General features: G+C 42.2%; 1 long non-coding RNA gene across 1 annotated transcript in view; it reads left to right on the top strand.

The window, feature by feature from the left end:
• The first annotated feature begins 2,860 nt into the window (after nt 1-2,860).
• The window catches only part of LOC137155601 (uncharacterized), a 98,257-nt gene continuing 89,279 nt past the window's right edge, over nt 2,861-11,838 (top strand). Inside the window, exon 1 of the long non-coding RNA XR_010920567.1 lies at nt 2,861-2,937. This is a non-coding gene — a long non-coding RNA (uncharacterized lncRNA). The remainder of the gene's footprint in view (nt 2,938-11,838) is intronic.

The following is an 11,838-nucleotide window of genomic DNA, read 5'->3' as shown; positions in this document are numbered from 1 at the left end:
GAGCCCTGTAGCACTTTAAAGACTAACACATTTAATTTCTACAGGCATAAGCTTTCGTGAGCTGTAACCCACTTCGTCAGATATGATGTCATCTGACGAAGTGGGTTACAGTCCACGAAAGCTTATGCCTGCAGAAATTAAATTTGTTAGTCTTTAAAGTGCTATAGGACTCTCGTTGTTTATGTTAGACAAGTGTAATAACCCCCTATCATGTATCATCAGCAGGGGTAGAACTCTGAATCTTCAGTATTATACTAGAGACTTCTACTACTTGAGCTACAGGACTAAACTATAATAGCTGATAGGTGGAAAAGTCTGTTATTCAAAAAGAGGGGATGGGCTGCTGCTATCATCTGTTGACTCAGGAGTTGTCTGGGAGCAGCCTAGCCTGGCCCGGCTATCTCATTTCCACCTGCTTTCTGTGGTGCCCTGGTGGTATGTGAGCCATTGGGGCAAAATGCTAGGCTGCTGGGGGGAGGGGCTGCACTTCCCATGGCCCAGCACTCTCCTCCCACTCTCACTGCTCTGGCTTCTCCAGCAGACCTCAGGTGTTGCTAATAAGAGCTGGTTGGGAATTTTTAGCCAAACAGTTTTCCATCAGAAAATTCTGATTTGTTTAAATGAAAACACATCTGTTTCAGCAACACTGTCTGGAAAGGTTTCTGAGGTACAGGATAGAATTTATAATCAAAACATAGAAATGTGAGAGTGTGACCTAACCCAGTGGTTGGGACACTCATCGGAGACGTAAGAAACTCAGATTCAGATCTCTGCTCTTTCTGATTTTGAGTAGGGACTAGAAACAAGGTTTTCCATATCCCAGATGAGTGTCCAAACCAGCAGGATGCAGAACCAGTCTTTCTGGTCCCCTTAGTAGTTAATTATTTTTACAAAGTGGAACTTTGCTACAGAGAGAGAGAGACTTAGATATTATAGCCTTGTGTTTAGGACACTTTGTTGGGAAGTGGAAGCCAAGTCCCTTCACTGAATCAGGCAGAGCCCAGCCCAGCCTAGCCCACCCCAGAGCTCCAATTGCAGAAAAAGTCCTGCTCAGTGCTGATGGAATCTTTGAGGAATTTAGCTGCACAAATCTAAAAAGTTTCTACTGAGCATATGCAAATGCTGTTTTCAAAGTCTTCAAACTTCACCAAATTTAGGCAGGTGTTCACAGAGAAAACACATACCTGCTAATTTCAAGTCCCTATTCTAAAGTATAGGGGTACTACATCTTTTTAAATAAAAGGTAGTCAGAATTTTTTAACATGGGTGTGATGGTATGTACTTCCCCCCCCCCCCCCCCCGTTCCTGCAAGAGCTGAATTAAGGCAAGTGGGCCCAATCAGCCAATTAGGCTGTAAATGGGAGAGATTTAGGCTGTGTGAAGGAAGCTAATTAGAAGGAAGCTCACCTGTGAGAGAACTGATGGGGCTTCTATGAAGCCAGGAGGCTAGCAATAGCAGTGCAAGCTTGTAGTCCCCCTACCTGAGGTAAGGGAGAAGAAGTCTAAGGGTGAGAGCAATAAAGTTGGTGGAGATGCAGACCTTAATTGTTCATTCCAGGGCCCTGCACTGGAATCCAGAGTGGAAGGTGAACCTGGGTTCCCCTACCAACCATTGAAGAGTGGTATAGTTCTGGGCAGTGAACAGGAAGACTGCCTGAGTCACTGTTGGAGTGATGGGGTTAGGTCATTGGGCATGGGGGCTGCCTGATGCTGCTTGAGGTTGAGGAAAGAGACTTTGAAGACTACCCTTGAAGGGGAAACATGAGTTGTTGGAGGACTGAGTCATGAGGAGGGTGTAGCAGCTTCTGGAGTGAGAGAGGGGCTGCAGACAGAGAGAATGAGATTGAGAAGGAGTGCAAGTGTAAGAAGGAGTGTCTGCCTTGGAGAACAAATCCCCAGAACTGCTAGGAGAAGTTACTGTCCAGTGGTGACATCACAATGGGCAAAACAATGCAATTTTTCCCTAGCCTCATTCTTGGAAACAACTGAACCATTTTGGCTAAAAATTTCCAAAACAAATTACCCTGGGGAGTCACCCTGCATGGGAAATTCATTCCAAATAGCTAAAATTTGGCAAAGTTGTAAGCAACTGAAAACAGGGTCTTATAAAGAGAAGTGATAGGCAACTTGAATAATAGTCAGTGTTGCCAGTCCCACAGTTAGTTAGTGATAACCAAACTTCTGATTCAGAGATTCAGTTCAGATCAGACATGAAACTGAGAGTGTGACTCTGGATTCAAGTCTGAATTTGAACTTTCTCAGGGTTGGGGGGTCATATTAAAAATGTTGGCTCAGTCCATAATTGATTATAGAAAAAGGTGTCAGCTTGGAAGCTCCAAAACAGATTTGAACTTTCTCCAAGCTTAGTGTTTTTAGCTGGTCTGTAATCCAGTGTTATGACCAAGGCTCCTCTCACATTCAGATTTCAATTCTTATCTGAACTAGCAGAACCTTTTGTCTTTGCAAAAATTGCCAGGAAATCTTGCAAGAAGAGGAGCTTGTGTGATCTTTCCCATGGATCAGGGAACAGAGCCAGAACCAGTTTGGTTAGTTTGAGTTTCTGGCTGTAGTACTGGTTTTGTTCTTATTTTATATGAATTAATTTTACCATCCACAATGTGTTGTGACGGGGCCAGCCCTGACGGCTATAGGAGGGTGCTAGAAGGCATATATATCAGCCCCAGGCTTACCAAATCCCTGTTCCCTAGGTAACACAGCCAGGGTTACTCAAGATTAATTGGGGCACCTGAAACCAATTAAGGAGCCTGCCACATCAGGTAAAAGCCTCTGTTTCAGGCAGGCAGAGGCAGCTGAGAGGGAGTTGAGTGGAGGAGCGGAGCAGAGCGGAGCGGAATGGAATGGAATGGAATAGAGCTGCTACAAGGCGTGGAGCTAGTGGAGAAGTGGAGCAGAGTGGCTACAAGGCTTGGAGCTAGGGTGAGTGTTGCGACAGCACCCTGCCCTGGGAGGTAAAGAGAAGCCCATCCAGGCAAGGCTGAGGGACGCTGACCCCAAAAGCCTGAAGAAGGACCACAAGCAGGGGAGCCATGTACAGGTGATCCAGGGAAGGTAGTAGCCCGTGGACTAAGCTGTTTGAGGCTACTCCTTCCAGGGGCCCTGGGTCAGGGCCTGGGATAGAGGGCGGGACTGGGCTCCCACCCAGCCACACACCGGCATACTCGAAGGAAGCACAGACCTATGGGGCCAAACAGGCCCACCTCGCCACAGTGTCTACACTTGTTCCTTATGGGCTTGTGAAAATGTCCATTGAAATCAATGGGAGTCTGTCCATTGAATTCACTGGATTGTGGATCAGGTCATATATTAACAAGGAACTGATCCTTTTCATTTAGCAAAAGGCTTGCCAGCAGATTGTCAGGTTTGATCTTATGACAGATCATTTGGTTCAGGTTGGTCATGCACTTGGGCCACTTGTTTCTTCATTTCAGTATTATTGGTTTATTGCCTTTACAAAACAAAAGTTAACATAGTAACTAAGCAAGATTTGAAACAAAAACACATTTAACAATAACATACATTTTTACTGTAGCAGCATTGCAATGCCTTGAAGAGAATACAAGACAGACTTGTCTTGCCAACCAGCCATCCTTAAAAGAGAAACCAAAAAATGAAATATTTGGTTGTTGGTATACTAAAAAAAGCAACAATAAGAATAATTGGAAAGTTTCCTTGATATGCTTGAATGTTGATGGAAACAAAAATTGCCTGATATCCTGAATAGCAAAAGGCAAATCAAGGAACTGATATTTCTGCAAATATTTTCACCACTATATGCAGATAAGGTTACTATGAGAAGAAGATGGTGGTTAAAGTGATCATTCAGTAGCGTCTTTGTAGTGGACCTCAGGCTTTGTATGCTGTTGGGATTAAAATATAGTACAAAAATACATTAAATAATGAGATTCTCACCTTCACCGTTCATTAGACTCAAACAGGGGAGAGGGGAGAATACATGATGTGGCTTTATTGCAAACTTGTATACTAACAACTCCTGAATTGTTATCCCTATTAAAGAATTCAAGTACTTTGTTCCTGACTGTCACAATTTATCCTCCTCCTATATGACAGTTGCCTAAAAGCTGATTTTATCCCTTTCAGTTTGTTTGAACTCCTTTTCTTCCAGTACTATTAATTCAGTTACTTACATCCAACCTCTATTGACTGCTGTCAGCTGGTAGTTTTTGATGGAGTAGTGACAGTTTGAGCTAATGTTCTGTTCTGTTCTCTTATGATGTAGCTGTGTTTAGTTTTCCATGACAATAATCAAGGTGGTCTTGTTTTTCGGTCATGGTTTGTAGACCTCCGCAATCGGTTAGGTCATTGATATGGAGAAAAAATGTGAGTGCCTGGAATCCTGACTACTTGTGATATTTTCATTTATTTTCCTCCTTGTACCTGCTGTTGCCTGGAAATAAATTAATTAAATGAGCTTTTTAACTAACAATTGTGTGTCGTATGCAAAAACTATTTAACATGTTGCATTAAGTGTGCCTGGCAATTTACATGGAAAATAATGACATGGTCTCTGTCCAGAGGTGATTAATTTCTATGTTACTATTGAAATAAAAACATTAATGAACCATGGGCTCAATTCAATAGAAAATATAAAGATTTCCAGGCTGCTCAAGCTACAGAAGACTATTTTCTTGTATAGGATAAATAAATCCCAGAAATTGCTAGTTCTGCACTGGGTTGATGTGTGTGGAAGAAAGTTTGGTCCACCATGCAAACCAATGAAAATAAAACTCTGAGACTGGGGGTAACAGACCTGTCCAGGAGGAGAATTGAGTTAAATGTCCCAAATGAACTGTTTTCCCTTCTCTGTGCAACTTGTGAGAAGTATTCTGGCACCAGTGAGTAATTTCCTCATTCAGCTACAAGCAAAGAGAGAGAGTCCCCAAACACAACACATGTGCCATCCTGTTCGGGAGGAGGTGGTTTGTTTGTTGCTTTTTGCTTTTTTTTTTTTTTTTTTTTTTTTTTATTTTGAGAGAGAACCAGATAATGAGGAGTACAAAAAGGTAAATGTCTTACAGCTTGTATATATGTTTTCAAATACCATATGTATCATATCTCCAAGAGACTTATGTAATTATGCAATTTTACAACTCAAAGCTTCAAGACCAGATTTTGTTGGCTTTTTTAAAAAGGGAAAAGCAATGCCCTCTTTAAGGCAAAACACCTAATGTATTAAAGTGGGGAGCACTCTTACTTCTGTTATTGGAGAGCAATAGTGATATGGTTTCTATGACCAACGATAATCAAAGGTGTAAAGTGAAGGCAGTCATCCTTCCACCCCCTTTTGACAACCTCTGGGGTAGAGAAAATATCTTCCTCTCATTGACTAATTTGGGGAGTGCTGCATGGGGCAGTGTGCTTTGCAGAGGCGGAGAGTTCTTATTTTTAGATCTCAGTGGTGAAGAGACAGGCGGACAGGAAGTGCCCATTCAGCAGTTTATTCAAGGCAGCACTTAAGTTACGAGAGTTACAAATTTTAAGCTATTGCAAGCTGTTAACAGTTGGGAATCAGGCGCTTACCAGCACAAGGGTGGGGAGACCCATTCTCCACCCTATAAGCAAGTTGCAACCAGGAAGCCGACCCACCTGGGGCATCTGCTAGTACCTCCATGGAGAGCCTCAGGGCTGGGCACACCTGGATGTCCTAAAATACCCCCTTCCCCAATTCTAGCAATAAGCTTATTGGCTACATTTCAATCCCCTTGGGGATTGGGCCTTAACACATGTTTCCTGTTGTTTTATTGGCAGTTAGCTAGGGGCCAATCCGCAATAAGGTGACATTAGTTGTTTATTACTAGAGTTGCTGATTTTACTGCTAACGCTGCTAATTTTTTGCTGACCCTATGGTCAGCTGGCTTTTATATTCATCTCAAGGATATTTCCAGACTTGGAGACAGTTCCTCTTATTCCTTACAAGTCTGGTTCTTGAGAGGCCTAACTCTTGCTCATAAGCCTGCTGCCACTTTTAGGGCCTAGCTCTTGCCATACTAAGCTGACCTTGCATTACAAAGTCTTGCGCGCCCTGGCAGGCAGGTGTCAGCCCGGGAAGTTCACTTAATCAGGAAGAATTTGCTCTGATAGTCAGGCAATTCTCCTGTGTCATTCCTCTGAGCCCAGTTGTCTTATAGATCAGGTTATGGTGGCTGATATTCTATAGCTGTTGAAAAGATCCTTTTTCCTCTGAATAAAGCACAGAGTTTCCTGGTTGAAGAACCCAAGAAACTTAGTCAGAGCATTCCAGGGCCATGGCAGAGGCTTTTTTTTTTTTTTTTTTTTTTAATTAGGGCTCTACAGTAAAACAGCAAAACATTCCAGACATAAGCAAACATGTATGTATTGTATATTTGTCATGCATATATCATATCTGCTCATACCTTTTTAGACTGACAGTTTTTCAGTAACTGGACCCTGTTACTCAATGGCCAGTTTATCTGTTGTAAGGAAAGTGTGTATTTTCAGCACTATACATATATATTAAAAACTTACAATAATAAATCAAAATGCACACATCTTCAGAGTAACTGAAATCTATCATTGTAAACCTTGTCCTTTCCTGTGTTTTTCTTTCCAAACCTCATTGATGGTATCATTTCTAAATTTAGAGCAAGATGATTGATTTTATGCATGTACACAGGGAGCTATAGTGGTGTAAGGTGCCTGCCCTAGTCCCCCTTACAAAGGTCACTCACATCAAGGATCACAGAGCAGATTCCATGGAGCTGCCACTCTCTCTCCTGAGAAGGTGGGTGGGAAATGTGTAGGCAAAGAGAGAGAATGAACAATCTGCTACTCTCCAATAGAGAATTAATTGCTCCTAGAGAGACAATGGGGAGAGGGCAGGGAAGAAACAGTTACTCAGTCATCATTCCCTCCCTGGTTCACTCCTGGGGTTGTGAAGCTGTATAAGCCCCTTGGTAAGGGCTAAGAGAGGTCTCATTCTAGCCCTTTGATTGTAAGTTCTTAAGGGCAGGAACCATGTTTACTTGTTGCTGTAGAGCATCTAAAGCATTTCTGAGTGCTAAAAATAAATATTACTTGCATGCTGTAATTTGACTAGGACACTTTAGATAATGTATTTGTAAGGTAACCAGAGTTTTGAAACAGAATCCATTTTGTTACCAGTGAACCTTACTGCAAACTGCATTCTCAAATGATACAACTGCGGCTTAAAGACACACTTGTGTTTATATATGCAAGTCCTTACATTCTGTAATGAATAACTGGAACAGCTGTAAATCCTGTTTGTTCAGCTTCCCCTTAACAATGTAAGATGAGTAATAGTTTCATTAAGAAACAAAATGTAAACAAACCTAATGGTTCCACAACTGTACCAGACTCTCTGGCATCTGAATACATTCCATATATCGCTGGATTCCCACGTTTCTCAGACTGTATTCTCAATGCTCCTCTTCACTCTTTCACTCATTAAGTGGCTTTAGAAATTTGTTTCATGGAGTGGAGGCAAATGAATACTTGATCTCTTCAGCATTAGCAGAAGTACTCTTGGGGAATTCCAGAATTTATTTAATACTTTTCATGACTTCTTCACAGATGCAATACATGTAAGTTCAGTCTTCTAAATAATTCATGGCACCACCACCTTTGGGGAATGGTGAGAGTTTAAGGAGAAGTTTCCCCATGGCATTCCATATATTACTGTTCTATGAAACTATATGTTATGTAATTATATATCTATATCTGGGGAACAGCTGAAGAAGTTAATTTCTGCAATATTTTGAAAGGTGGATATTTCCATTCTGCCCCTGACTTAAATTAAGAGATAATGGAAGAGACCATGGGACTGAATCATCTGGCTTGCTCTGGCCTTGGTGTGCCTGGATTTGTATCCTCTTTGAAGCTACTTTATTCTGAAATCAGTCAAGTGACCAATGGAGCTCCCAGTGCAAATCAGGAGAGCCTTAACGTGCTTTTCCTCTATCCTCCATTCCTTCTCCTGATGTCCTCTCTACCCCATACTCTCCACACCAGATATGACTAGATGTGTGGTGCCAGAAATTGAAAGGTACAGGTGGGGTGTAACCTCTGTCTTTTTGTGTGGTGTGTTCAGGAGCAGCTCAGGGATGCAGGAAAAGGAAAGAGATACGAATGAGTGCTTCCATCTCCATTTGTAATGAACTTCCTTTGGTTTGCAATGAAAACCTTTATGAACCACCAGAGGTTCATTGGTGGAGAAGGCAGGGAAACAACAGTGCTTCCCTGGTTCTCTTTCTGAACTCTTTCACTCTGTCCTGTGAAATCCCTTGTGTTGGGCCCCTCTCTAGAGAGTCCATCCTTGTTCTATTTGACCTTCTACCCAACCTCCCTCAATACTTTGGGAGGCTCATAGCTTTCACTCCCCATGAACCTTTAGGCTTTCATCAATTCCATTTCTGATGCTGTAGTTAGTTAAGATATTACACGGATCTTCCATGGTGAAAAATAACTAGGACTTCTCCCTTGTACCACTATAATTCAATGTCTGTTTCAAACTTTTGTAGTCTGATCTTTCATTAGAGTATAAAACATAGTATTGTCCAATCTACATTACATATTACCATATGTGTTATTAAAAACTCCTGCTGGTATTACCCTCATGTCACAGGAGTGTCACATGCATTCAGTTGAAGGTTCACATGCATTCAGTTAAAGGTTTCATGAATGAATGATGGTAATTCACTTGTTGTAGCACTAAATTCTAAGGCCAAACTTTCCCTTTAAAAATCTTTTTGGCAGTTAAACCTTTCACTATTGAAGATTATGGTGTGGAGGATAGCTTTACAAAGCAATTAATGATGTCCACTCTATTTGTTTGTGTCTCTATTCTCTTAACATTCTCACTCAAAAAAGATGTTTGCTGGTGTTAGAAATAACCAGACTCATTGTCTCTGGGGTGGACTGGGGAGACAGAACCCTTTATTGCCTGCTCGTTCCACCTTGACGCTGCGAGTGAGCAACGAGGGGGTTACTTTACAATCTTTTTATCCATAACTGTATGTAAATGTATACATTTCCAGCAACTCCCCATAGACCCTTATTTGGCCACATTGACACCTATAAAATGAATAGTAACTACATGATGAATACAATTATACCCGCCCCCTATTTGTTGTTTACAGGATTACCATACAGAGGTCAGGCACACCACCTTAACACCTATTAATTTTACACTAACATTCTTTGAAGTAAAGACATGCCGGGGGGGGGGGGGAAGGAAGATAATGCTTTCTTCCCACCAAAGGCCTTGTGCAGGAGTAGTGATAGCCTCATCCCCTGTGCAGATGGCCAGGAAGGGAGGAAAAGAAGAGAGATAAGACTCTAACTAGAATTCATACCAATTAGCAGAAACAAGGTTTGCCCGTGCCATGACCCCGTTCCCTGTAACTTAGGCCTGACCACTTGTCCAGCTTTTAACTCTTTACTTTCCTACAGCTGGGTATTAAACCAATATGAGTTTTTAAAATTTGAAATAATGGCCTTTGGCAAGTCCATTTCTCTCTGACTCATGGACTTTAAAGTCAGAAGGGACCATTATGAATATCTATTCTGACCTCCTGCAAAACGCAGGTCACAGAACTTCACCCAGCCACTCCTGTAATAGACCCCTAAACTATGACTGAGTTATTGAAGTCCTCAAATCATGATTTAAAGACTTCAAGGTACAGAGAATCTACCAGCAAATGCCCTGTACCCCATGCTGCAGAGGAAGACAAACTCCCAGGGCCTATGCCAATCTGTGCTGGGGGAAAATTCCCTACTGACCCCAAATATGGCGATTAACTAAACCCTGAGCATGTGGGCAAAACTCACCAGCCAGACACCTGGAAAGAATTCTCTGTAGTAACTTGGAACCCACCCCATCTAACATCCCATCAGAGGCTATTGGCCATATTTACCACTAGGAATAAAAGATCTGTTAATTGCCAAATTAGGCTGTCCCATCAAACCCTCCCCTCCATAAACTTAACCTAGCTGGCTTCAAGATTGAGCTTGATTTTTGCCCCCACTGCTCCTCTTGGAAGGCTGTTCCAGAATTTCACTCCTCTGATGGTTAGAAACCTGCATCTAATTTCAAGTCTAAACTTCCTGAGCGCCAGTTTATATTCATTGGTTCTTGTGTCCACACTGGTGCTGAACTTAAATAATTCCTCTCTGGTATTTATCCCTATGGTGTATTTATAGAAAGCAATCATATCTCTCCTCAGCCTTCTTTGGTTTAGGCTAAACAAGCCAAGCTCTTTGAGTTTCCTCTCATAAGGCAGGTGTTCCATTCCTTGAATCATCCTACTAGCCCTTGTCTGCACCTGTTCTAAATTGAATTCATCTTTCTTCTTCGAGTGCTTGCTCATGTCCATTCCATTATAGGTGTGTGCTACTATCCCATGTGCATTCCATGACCCACCCCCTGTCTCCGCTGCCAGAGTTGGCAGAAAGAAGGGACTAAGGGGGTATAGGGCCGGCAGCAACTCATATACTGTGGCATGTGCATGGGGCTCCAGGGGACGCCAAAGCTGGCCCTACGGGGTCTGCTAAGGGGAAAAAAGTTCCGGTAACTGTGCATGGAGATGTGCACATGCCTATAATGGAATGGACATGAGCAATACATCTCGAAGAACAGCAGTTACAAGGTAAGTAACCTTCTTTTCTTAAACATGGGGGACCAGAACTGCACACGCTATTCCAGATGAGGTCTCACCAGCACCTTGTATAACAGTACGAAAACCTCCCTATCTCTACTAGAAATAATTTGCCAGATGCATCCCAGGACAACATTAGCTTTTTTCATGGCCACATCACATTGACAACTCATAGTTATCCTGTGATCTGTCGCTGCACCAATTCTGCCATGACCACCCCTCGCCTCCCCCCCACCCATTCGGTGCTAACAGTCAATCCACGACCTGACCTTATTAGGGTATGCCTGTGCGATCGGCTGTGCCTTCGGCTTCCACGTCATATATGGGAAATGAAACTTAACTGACCATTATATGGAAAACTAAACTTAACACCAACTAGGAAACGAAACCTATTGCAAGTATCTCCTGGCCAATCTGGTGTTGGCACGAAGCCCATAAAAGGGGTCTTATCCAAGCCCCTGGTTGAGATCCTTCCCGAACTACCAACCTGATCACCTCCGTCCGGACTCTCCCGCTCCCGTGACCCTCCCCCCACCCCCCGATGGTGAATCGTCTGTTAGCTGGCCGAGTTCAAGTTTTTACATTTATTATGCTGTGTGCCCTTCTCGCATGGATGGTAAGGAGTTAACTGTCAGTCTGTGTTGCAGCTTTACATTCCTTCCTCCATATCAGTCTGTGTTCTGCAGCTAGCTGACTGTTTACATTTCTCCCTATCAGTCTGTAACTTGCAGTTAACTGTTTGTTGTCTTTTTAAAATTAGTCTGTACCAGGCAGTTAACTGTCTGTTTAAAATCATTCTGTGTCTTGCAGTTAATTGTCAGTTCAAATTCAGTTTATATTGTATAGTAATTGTCTGTTTCATATTCTATTGTATTAGTCTAGAAATGGTTAAAAATCTATATTATTCCTGTTGTTTTATAATACAATTCATTTAGTCATGAATTGACTCATTATTGACTCTCGGGGATCATTAACCTGTTGGAACATGACCAACCAATATGCCCAGGTCCTTCTCTTCCTCTGTCCCTTCCATCTGATGTGTTCCCAGTTTATAGCAAAAAATTTATTTAGTCCCTAAATGCATGACCTTGCACTTTTCACTATTAAATTTCATCTTATTTCTTTTACTCCAGTTTACAAGGTCAGCCAGATCTTCTTGTATGAT

The sequence above is a fragment of the Emydura macquarii genome, unplaced genomic scaffold (genome assembly GCF_026122565.2).
Source record: "Emydura macquarii macquarii isolate MOO-44397 ecotype Brisbane River unplaced genomic scaffold, CSIRO-AGI_Emac_v2 contig_1363, whole genome shotgun sequence".
Taxonomy (NCBI): domain Eukaryota; kingdom Metazoa; phylum Chordata; order Testudines; family Chelidae; genus Emydura; species Emydura macquarii.
The sequence above is the reverse complement of the archived record's forward strand: the minus strand, read 5'-3'. Positions and strand labels throughout refer to the sequence as shown.